This window comes from Beta vulgaris, chromosome 9 (genome assembly GCF_026745355.1).
Source record: "Beta vulgaris subsp. vulgaris cultivar EL10 chromosome 9, EL10.2, whole genome shotgun sequence".
NCBI lineage: Eukaryota > Viridiplantae > Streptophyta > Magnoliopsida > Caryophyllales > Amaranthaceae > Beta > Beta vulgaris.
Genome location: NC_079210.1, coordinates 22487616 through 22498753, shown reverse-complemented (window position 1 = coordinate 22498753; position 11138 = coordinate 22487616). Strand labels below are relative to the sequence as shown.

Sequence of the window (11138 nt, the reverse complement as noted above, 5' to 3'; positions counted from 1 at the left end):
AAGGGTAGAGGAAGAGTAATGGTCATAAACCTTTACACTTCCCTTTTATTCTTTCAATGTGGGACAAATGACTCTTTTTATTTTCTTGAAGCAAACTTTGAGTTTCTAAGAAAACACTCTTATAAACTCCAACAATCCCCCACATGATTCAAAAGAAGAAAATAAAAAATAAACAGGGTTGAAAAAAGATGATATGGGCAATAGATACTATGTTTTGAAGTATCAATGTCTCATGGACTTGAATTGACACTCAGGCATATACATATGTCTTATTGTCGTAAGAGGTAGATTTCTCTTTGAACCTTTCACAAAGTTAGCAAAGCATAGTTACGCACTCAACCTTTTTCAAATCAAGAAACGTTCTCACAATTGTAATATAGGTGCCCCACAATTAGCCTGGATTCTCATGAATGCTCTAGAGAGCCTAAGCCTTCGGAATCTCATAGGGGATTGGTCGTAACCCCCATATTCACATAGGTAAGTTCATCAAGTTTATACAGTCACAAACCACCTCAAATAAGGCTATGAACTTATTTAGAGCTCTATGCTCAACCTTACACATATCACAGTAGGATAAAATAAAATATTACATCACTTTTATTAATAGGAATGGTAGTAGTATACAATAACTTGAGTTCTTTTGTGATTTCGTTTGACCCTTTGAACTTAGGAATTCCTAAGAAGGGTATCCATCACAATTCACTCCACAATAGGCTTTAAACCCATTCCTTGTGCTGACTCCAACACCATTTTTCTACAAGGGCCTTTGGTGAGAGGATCAACAATATTCCTCTCTGAATTTGCATACTCGAGTGAGAAAACATTAAGCGAATATACCTTCTTTTTCCATTACAGACTTGATTATTCGCTATCCCAATTGCTGCTTGCGAGTCACAACTCACACCGCATAGAAACTGATGGAGTTGGCTTCCCCCACAATGGAATATTAGCAAGCAAACTCCCTATCCATTCAGCTTCTTGACTTACCAAAGATCAACATATCATCTACATATAGACATATGAAAACACGACCAAGCTCATCAAATTTGGAATAAACACAAGCATCGGAATCATTTACCAAAAAGCCATTTGAAATAATAGTTTGATAAAATTTATCATACCGTTGTTTTGGTTCTTGTTTTAAACTATAAAAAGATCTAATCAGCTTGCATACCTTGTCCTCTTGACCAGGAACCTCACATCCTTCAGGTTGCTACATATAAAGATCTCATCATTCAACTCACCATTCAAAAATGCAGTTTTCACATCCATTTGATACACAATTAAATCATGAATAGTTGCAAGTGCAATTAATGCTCTAATGGTGGCTACCTTGGTCACTGGAGAATAGGTATCAAAGATGTAATATCCTGAAAATTTAAACGTGGTTAAGTTAATAATTAATTATAATATGTAGTAAAAATACGTTTTATTTTACCGTTTCGCTAATTAAGCAACGTATAATAATACGATTATAGAATTACAATATAAAATTTACCAACTTAAATTGTGTTAATAACTTATGACGATAATTTATATTTTATGAGTTAAACAAGAAGGTTAGTTGTCGTTGTTAAATCACTAAAGTAAAAATACCCAAGTTTCACCAAAATCTTATAAAGCCACGTTTAGAGTGAAAGTGTGGAGCAAAATTTCTGATTTTTGGTTACAAAATAAAAAGGAAAAATAAAAGCTTCCATGGTCAACTATAGAATAACTTAGCCTTCTTCTTCACCCTTCCATGGCCACTTGGCAAACATGCCAAGACACTCCCTCCTTCTTCCTCTGTCAAAATCCTGCCACCAATCCATCACCTTAGCTTCTTCATGTCAAAAAATCAGATTAATTACTCCTATTTTCTCCCTCCCAACCACTGATTTTGTGTTCTCAATCTCACTATAAATAGCCATGGAAATCTCTCACCAAGAACACCATCAACAACAATTGTCATCTCACCTCACCACCACCTATGAACTAATCAGATTTTTCATTCACAACTCGTCGGAAAATGTGACCCAAAGAAAACCCAAAAAAAAAACCCATATTTTCCCTCTCTCCTCTGTTTCGGGTTACCAACACCACCATCACACCATCTGCCACCTCGCACGACACCTGCGCCGCGCTCAGTCGCGCTGCCTCGGTCGTCGCTCGTTGGAGCTCCGCCGGCCACCAGCAGCCTCGCGTTTTCTCTCTCCTTCGTCGCGCTCTTCGTTCTTGCCCCTCTCCTTCGTCGCGCCCAGCAGCACGCGCAGACCACCGACAACCAACGCGCCGGAGAGCGCCGTTGTTTTCCGCTGTCCACCAGAGCCGGACCCCTCCACCTTGATCTTCGTCGTCCCTGCTCTAGTAGTAGAGGTAACGACCTCTTACGTTTTATTTCTTTTAAAAGTTCTGATTTCCTATATACTAATTCTAGCCCAATAATCTTTACTAGCTAGCATTTGTTTTGGGCCTAAAAGAACACCTTTGGACTAAAACTTAAGAATTTATATAAAGCTGATTTATTTTGTTGTTGGGCAAAAATATGATTTTTACTTGTTTTAAAGGACTGATTTAGTTAGTTTAAATTAAACCACTTAACTTGATTCCTAAAATTTATAGCTATATTTCATGAGTACTAAATAAAGTTGAGTTGTTTGAAACTAATTAAAACTAACCTATTGAGCTTGTTATTTGTAATACGACTTTAATTTATTATTACCCCACTAATCCTACTAGTTTTATGTGATTAAATAATATTAAAATAATGTTAATGGTTATAGTATATCAATAAACTTAATTAATTTAGTAATAGATGATTAACTATGGACTCTTATAATAATATGTTTTCGAATGGTTATATAATACGTAATAATATAACTTTAAGTACGATGCTTCGATAATTCTAAAAGTATAAGTAAATGAGTTATTGCACTTATTAGTTGTTAAAGAGTCACCTGAAGAAGTTGTTAACGATTAAGATAATAACGACCTTTAATGAGACCTATATGACGTTATAACGAATGTTATGACCTTAATAAGCGCTAACTAATATTTAGGCTAAAAAGCTAAATACGAGACGTTCATTAATAAAATTATTCTTGATTAGATTAAAGAAGATAAAGAATATTACAAGCCTTCCCCGGCTATCAAGGTTGGTAAGCAGGAATTCAGGTAACGTCTACTGCTAACACCCGCATTCCCCTTCAAAGTGTGTTTTATGATCATGATTAATATTATGTTTTATATATATGGATGGCGGGAAATGAAATATTTTATGATGGTTATGATGATATGATGCTATGAAATGATGATGATGATGTTATGATGAAATGAAAAGAATATAATTATTCACGATGATGATGATGATATGCTTAAAAGAAATGAAACATGATAAATTCAAGTGAAAGACAGTTCTTGGCAAGTATCCCATTATCCTTGGTCGTGCATACCTTCCGGCCGGTTAAGCACCTTCCGTTTAATGAGGGCTATTGTCCTCGGGTGGCACCGCGCATTTTTGGGCATTAACGCCACCTTCCGTTTAGTGAGGGCTTTTGTCCTCGGGTAGATGCCTTCCATTTACAATGTTACTATGTTCTGGGGAGACGTCCCTTCTATTGTACTAGATAAGTTACCAAAGTAAAAGATATATGATGATGAACATGATAAAGAAGATAATGTAACATGTTATGATATGTTTGTGAAATAGTTTTACTTATTCTCTCCTCCCTATTTATAAATAAAATGACGTGAAATGAATTTACGTTGTTAGAGTAGTATGTTACTAAGCCTTGGCTCATGACGGTTTGTTTTATGTTTTAGGTATGGAAGAACAGTTGTGGATCACTATTATACTGCGTTATGGAGATTATGTCTGATTCTATGAGGTTTTAGGATATTATGTTGATGGATAAACAAGTATTATTTATATGTGGGTCGTAACCCACAAACTTAAGTTATGCTTCCGCTGACGATTAAGGTTATGTAATTTGTCGCGGCGTTACAAAAGAAGTATGAATCTTACTTTTGGCGATGCCCTCCAATTACAAGTCTAGCCTTATACTTGTCTAAGGACCCATCAAGCTTGCATTTCCTTGTAAAGATCCACCTACTAGGGCCTTACAGCCTCTAGGAAGGTCTGACAAAATCCAAGTATTATCACTCATAATAAACTCTATTTCATTGTTAATAGCCTCTAACAAAAAACTTGAGTCTACCGATCTCATGACCTGAGCATAGGCTCTCGGGTTCTCTTCTAATACAAACGTGACATCTTGCTCATCTAAGCACTCTTTCTCAGCTAGAAAGATAGTAATAAAATCAGGTCCGAAACTAGACTTAATTCTAGCTCTCTTACTCCTTCTAGGTTCCAAGGTCTCACTAGATGATGCAATGTTACGATGCAAAGTTGAAGAAGATGCAGCAGGTAAGCATGATTGTAAACTAACTTTCATAGGAAAAACATGCTCAAAGAATTCAACATCTCCTGACTCTCTAATAGGACCAAAACCAGATGCATCTTTAAGAATGAGTCTATATGCAACACTGTTAGAAGCATAACCAATAAAGATACCATCTACAGTCTTAGGTCCAATCTTACTTCTTTGAAAGTCAGAAATTCCTATCTTCCCCAAACACCCCCACACTCCGAGGTAACCCAAATTTGGCTTGAAGCCTTTCCACAATTCATAGGGAGTCTTATCTAACTTCTTATGGGGAACTCGATTAAGAACATAATAAGCAGAAAGGATAGCCTCACCTCCACATGTTAGTAGGCATACCTGAACTAATAAGCATTGCATTCACTATATCTTTAAGAGTTCTATTATTCCGCTCAGCTATTTCATTCTGTTTTGGGGTATAAGGAGATGTAACCTCATGAATAATCCCATTAGACTCACAAAATTTCTTAAGGGAAATTCCATCATATTCTCCACCCCTATATGATCTCACCCTTTTAATCTTAAGGTCCAATTGGTTCTCAACTTCGGCTTTATAGATTAGAAATTTATCTTCAGCCTCATCCTTAAAACTCAATAAATAAGCCTTAGTATAACGTGAAAAGTCATCAACAAAAGTAATGTAATATTTCTTTCCTTCCCTACTCATGGAGTTCTTAAAGTCACCTAAGTCACTATGGACTAACTCTAATAAAGTCGAGGAACGGAACACATCTTTGTTGAATGCTTTCGCAGGGTGCTACCCATTCATTTTCCTCCCCTACCCATTCATTTTCATAATTTTCATAATTTTCATCATATACACCCCAATTTTATAATACTCTTGTTGTATAATATGAGCACTATAAGAGGGGAGGGTGAATTATAGTGAGAGAATAAGCTATCACTAGTGGAAAAAAATGCTTGTGCTACTTATCAAGTGCTTGGGTTGAGTTTGAAAACGGAGCACATGATCTTCGTTTCTTTTTGAAAAATAAAAAAGGACCTCAAGTGCTCTGATTGGACCGAAAAACGGAGCACTAGAGTATTTTTTTGGGCCCAAAACTCCCTCCTTCTAAGTGTTGCACCCGCATTTACTCTCTTCCCAGAACTTGAACCCCTCTCTTTATCTCTCTCAGTCTCTCTCCTTCCATCTTCCCTCTTCCATTCATGGGGTCCCCTCTTCGGTTTCCCGGATTGTGATGGAAACAACCAGCAAACGAAAACCCATCCCAATTCCCTCGTCACTCTCGTATCTCTCATTCACACATCGCCCTCTTCCCAAGACCCAACCCAAAACCCTAATGCGAGAGCAGACGACGTCACGGCGGACGATCACCACGACTCCTTGATGATGGAGTGACAGACACAACCAACATCCTCTTCTCCTTCTCTCACGGTGGCAGGTAAATTTCTTTTTAATCTATTTTTCTCGATTTCTAGGGTTTTTGCGAGATTATTGCGATCGTGTTTGAATCGAATTTGACTTACTTTAAGATCTAAGGTTTAGGTTTTGATCTTCTCTTTGTTGTCGAAATTGTACCTGACTACCTGCGCAATCATTTGACCTCCCCCTACGTTTTCTGCAGAAGATGCTAGAGGTAACTACGTATCTATGAAGTTTCTCCTCACATGTCAAACCCCAGCTCTGCTCTTCTATCGATTTCTTGTTATTTTTAGTGTTTGATCAGTTCGGATATGAATTCTAAGCAAAGTACATTCACTGAAATGTGAATTTGAGTGAATTGTTGTTAGTAATGTAAATTACCTGGAGGTATTCTTCTGTATTCTGGTGCCTGTCAAAATTTTCTATTATTGTCTACTTTGAAGAAATTACAATGTGATCGTCTTTCTGTATTATTGCAGAAAAGCTTTGACGATTTCTCTATTAGTGCCGTTATATCGTATCGAAACCACAATGAAGTTATAAAGTCATTAGGTTTTATGTATTTCTTGTGCTGTCAGTTTTTCTACTTCATTTACATGATAAATTGTCATGCGTGCCATTCCAGCAATTTGATTTCCTTTTGACTTGTATGATGATCAATTCAATGATATTGTCCGACTCATCCCCTCTTTTGTTTAATTTAGTTGATCTAGGTTTGTAAACAGAAGATCAGCTATAAGGTAATGCATGTATTTGTTTAAAACTGATATGTCCTGTCTATAGATGATGTAACTCAATTTTTGAAATTTTATGTCTTGTTCAGATGGCATATGAGTTGCATAGCATGTTAACTAATGCTGTTAGCTTGATGACATGGGAGAAGGTCATGCCAGTATATGGAGGAGGGAATGATAACGACTCATTTCTTACCAAAGTTGTCAGCCCATTTTACCGGGTTATATCTGAGGTGCTTGGACTTAAATTCTATTTGAGTTTTTTTAACTCTCAATTCTTTATCTTAATCTATTAACATTTATATATTCCAGGAAGCTGAGAAAAGCAAAAATGGAACTGCTGATCGTTCTAAATGGAGAAACTATGATGATTTGAACGAGTACTTTTGGTGAAACAGAAGTTCACTTACTCCTAATTACTACTGCATTCTTAACTACCATTGGGCTCGAACAATTTTTGTGATTATATGCATGCAGGTCGCCTAACTGTTTTTGAATAGGTTGACCAATGCACGTTGATGATCATGATTTCTTCTTTGTGGAAAAAAATCTCAAGGTGATCAACCAGAGAAGAACATCTTTGTTCGTCTAAAGAAATTAAGAGGAAAGAGGGTGGTGAAGGATGAGGAACATGGGGTAAGTCATATCCTATCATTAGATGGTTTTTTATGAGTTTTCACTAGGATGCTTCCAGATATGTCAGCTAAAAGTATGTTAAGCTAAACTGAAAATTTTCTGCAGATCAAGGTTGCAGTTGCAGCTGTACGCAATATTCGTGGCTTGCCGTTCATGGATGAATTCAAGAAGCTCAAATCTTCCAAATGATCTTTTGACATATTTGACTGGCTAGGCTTTATCTTCGGGTTTAAGGTACTTGTAATAATGTCTATCAAATGTTTTGTTCTACAGTAGTTATGAATGTATGACTAGTATAATGACCAAATATTGGTCTCTAATTTCTACTGGAGGATCTCTAAATTGGGCATTCATAATTTTCTACGACTATCAGACAAGGAATGTTGCCAACCAGAGGGAGCATCTAATTCTACTTCTTGCAAACACCCACATCCGACAGAGTCACAAGCTAACATCAGTGCTGCAGGTACTTCTGGCCTACTTTTCGTTTCTAAAAGACAACAATTTTTGAGCATACAACAGAATGAAATAAATTGTCTCTTTTTATGAAGTTCGCAGATGGTGCATTGGATGGACTGATGAAAAAGTTCTTTAAAAATTACACAAAGTGGTGCAAATTCCTAGTAAAAAAAAGTAACATCCGGTGAGTGAATGCCAACGTGCTTCAACTGTTCTGCTTAACTTTTTTTGGAGCAGATGCTAAAGAAAGTAACTTGTCTGCAGGTTACCCTATGGTAAACGGGAAGCCCAACAATATAAACTATTGTATATAGCACTTTATCTTCTAATTTGGGGAGAGGCTGCAAACTTGGAAATTCGTTCTCTTTCCGGCAGTTAGTTTTTGGTAATAATTCAATACTTTGATGCGTTTTTAAATCTTGGAAATTCGTTCGATACCTTTTTCTGTATGTATCGAATAATCTTTGCATATAATATATAGTTCCTGTTATTAATGCTGTTTTAATTATTGTTGCATATTTCCTGATTTATATCACTTTTCCAGATTATAACGTGTTTGACGAGTTATTAGTTGACTTGAAAGTTTTGTAGAATGAGAAGAGAGAAAAAGCGGTCAAAGCAAGTCGTGATATCACTATGAACAGTAAAAAAGTGATTTTCCAGGTGAATAAATTTCCTATAAGAACATGATGTTTGAATGCGGTTAGGCATTTAGCAGTTGTGTGTTTTTAAATCTGGTTTATTTGATAATGCAATTGGTTTTTTTCCCCCTGTTTTGGAGTTATTCAGTTACTTTATAAATCATAGTGCAATTGCATTCTTGGTTTTCCTGTGTAAATTTAAGCCAACAAAAATAACGAATTTCCTCGTGCCAATTTTCTGCTAAAACTGAATGCGGTAATTGGGAAACAGGAAAGTCCTCTAAGCTGCTATGTCCCTGTTTATAATAATTAGACAATGCATCCCATAAAAAAAATAGACAATGGATGATATAATTCAAGCTCCAGTATATATACTATATAGGGCCTATTTCCATTGTGATTAGTATCAGTAACACATTACACCTGAAGTAGTGGCAATTGGCATGGGGTGTACACATGCGACACAGAGCCCAGGTCAGTTTGTTTTGACTTCATCGTTAATGCACAGAAACGTACTTTTCTAATATTAAATGTTACAAACTTTGACCATGTATGAGCTCTCACCGATATGGGATCTTGTTGATTAGATCTATCTTATCAATGTATGAGATTTCCATAAGTTTACTTCCATGTATATGAATATGTATGGGCTCTCACAAAATTTTCAACTTTAATTTTCTGTCAGGTGGGTCCTAAGGAACACTAGCGCTTTCAAGCATCATATGCCACCATTCTCAAAGCTCATATGACTTCTCTAAAGAACCGAGAAAGGAAGGACAAGCGAAAGGCTGCTGATTCAGACAAGAAAGCCGGAGAGGGTTCAAAGAAGGTGGTTGCATCTGCTAAGTAAATCTTGTTTCTTTTCTTGTAGTCAACAATAGTCGAGAGAGATGATACAGAAGGTTTTAGTTCTCTATATATGCAGCTCGGAATTTTTTAGGAAAAGAGGGTACATTTTCGGTGTTTAGATTTTTGCCCCATCCCTTTCAATTATGTATTCGTAATTTTGGTGATTAGAAGCGTGTTTGTTTTCAATGTTATTTGGGTTAAAGCTCAAACAGTTTTGATTGAAGTTTTAGGCTTGTCGCACAGGTTCTGATTCCATACTTAAGCCTGGGATAATTATACTTGATACCTTGATAATTCTTTGAAGGAATTTGTTATACCAAGGTGGCAGCTAATATGTAAGTATATAAGATAGAAGGTACCGACTGTTGGATATTGATTTAGTCGATTTAGTCGTTTGTTACTAATAGGTTGGAACTGTCGTTGTTACAAGGAGTGATGGGAGGATGCCTACTGGCTGCTGCTAGCTTGCATGCTGGCAGTAGCAGTGGTTTTTTTTTTTTCAAAAAAAAAAAAAGCCAAGTGCTCCGGTTGATAAGAAAAAACCGGAGCACTTGATTCACAAGTGCTCCCGTTTTTTCTTATCAACCGGAGCACTTGAATTATTTTGAGCATATAATATTCACAAGTGCTCCGGTTTTTAATACAACCGGAGCACTTGTGAATCTAAGTGCTCCGGTTTTCAACCGGAGCACTTGATAAATGCTCAAGTGCTCGTATGACGTCTGCTACGGGTCAAATACGGAGCACTTGTACGGTTTTTAACCGGAGCACTTGATGTTTTTTCCACTAGTGTATACTTTTTGCGGAATTAAAAGTAAACTTGGGAACAAACAATGGGAACACGAGAGATTTAGCGAGGAAAAACTTCCTAGGCCTAGTAGGAAGAAACAACCTCGACCACAAGGGATTTTCACACAACTTTAATTTCCACTATAATAGGCCAAAACAACTATGATTACAACCTATTACTTTTCTCTCGATTCTCAACTTAAGTCACTCAACTCAAGTTCCCAACAACAGTTCCCTCAATTGTCGTTCCTCTCAAACTTCACTAGAAGTTCCTTTCTCTTTCTCTTTCTCTTTCTCTTGCTTCACTCAAAGCTTCTCACACTTACAAGAGTTCACTCAAACCCTTTTTCTCAAAAATACGCTTTGTAAAACAATGGAAGAGTAATAAACTCGATTAATGTAAGTATGAATTCTCTTTAGGAAAAGGCACTGACTCTTTTAGACAACTAAGACAAATTAGCTAAGTCAGACACACTTTCATTCTAAGGTTTTAGGCGCCTATTTATAGACAATTAAGACAAGACAATTTTATCCACTAATTAATCCACTATCCCATGATTTTCATGACTTTAATTAATTGAACAATATAAATTAAATATTCCTTGATAAGTAATTAACCCACTAATCCACTACTTAACTAAATAAGAGAAGCAGTAACATATTACGTGGTTTTACAAACATGAGGAATAATTAAACTTATTTAAATTAATTAATACTTAGGAGATAATTAACCAAGCCACTAAATCCACTAACTACAAAAACGTGTAGCAGTAGCTTTAGGCGTGTAATCTTATTTTTAGGGAATAAATAAAATATCTACTTTAACTAGATTTTAGGAAAGTATCTTTTAAAAATAACTTTAATAAAAACGAAAATCAGTTTTATATTTTTTAAAAAACGAAAATCTTTTAAAAACCAGAAAGATATTTTATTTTGAAAACAAAATCTTTTAAATAAAATATAAAAGATAACAGTTAGATATTTTTCTAAATAAAATCAATTTTAAAATCTTTTCCTAACAAACTAAAAACAAATTCCCTAAAATAGTGGATCTTAGCTAAAAGAACCCTAAAAGCTCTAACTAACATATTAGGCGCACACCTAGAGTTAGGCGCACAACTTTAGAGTCATTTAGGTGTTCCTAAACAAGTTTTACGTCTATTCCCTAACCTTGTTCCTAATAGTGTGAGGTCTGTTCCTGTCATGGGAACAGAACCAAGTTCCT

At 35.9% G+C, this 11138-nt stretch overlaps 1 long non-coding RNA gene across 5 annotated transcripts; it reads left to right on the top strand.

Annotated features, from left to right (window-relative positions):
• The first annotated feature begins 5475 nt into the window (after window positions 1-5475).
• LOC125493457 (uncharacterized) lies at window positions 5476-9504 on the top strand. 5 transcript variants are annotated; one of them, XR_008967766.1, is made up of 7 exons: window positions 5476-5824; window positions 6510-6928; window positions 7017-7175; window positions 7281-7641; window positions 7727-7818; window positions 7899-8749; window positions 8961-9504. It is a non-coding gene; the product is annotated as an uncharacterized LOC125493457 (long non-coding RNA). The 5 variants fall into 5 exon arrangements; XR_007270027.2 differs by lacking the exon at window positions 5476-5824 and having other exon boundaries at window positions 5866-6928; window positions 7899-8019; window positions 8218-8749; XR_008967765.1 differs by lacking the exon at window positions 5476-5824 and having other exon boundaries at window positions 5867-6928; window positions 7899-8297; window positions 8658-8749.
• The last annotated feature ends 1634 nt before the right edge of the window (window positions 9505-11138 follow it).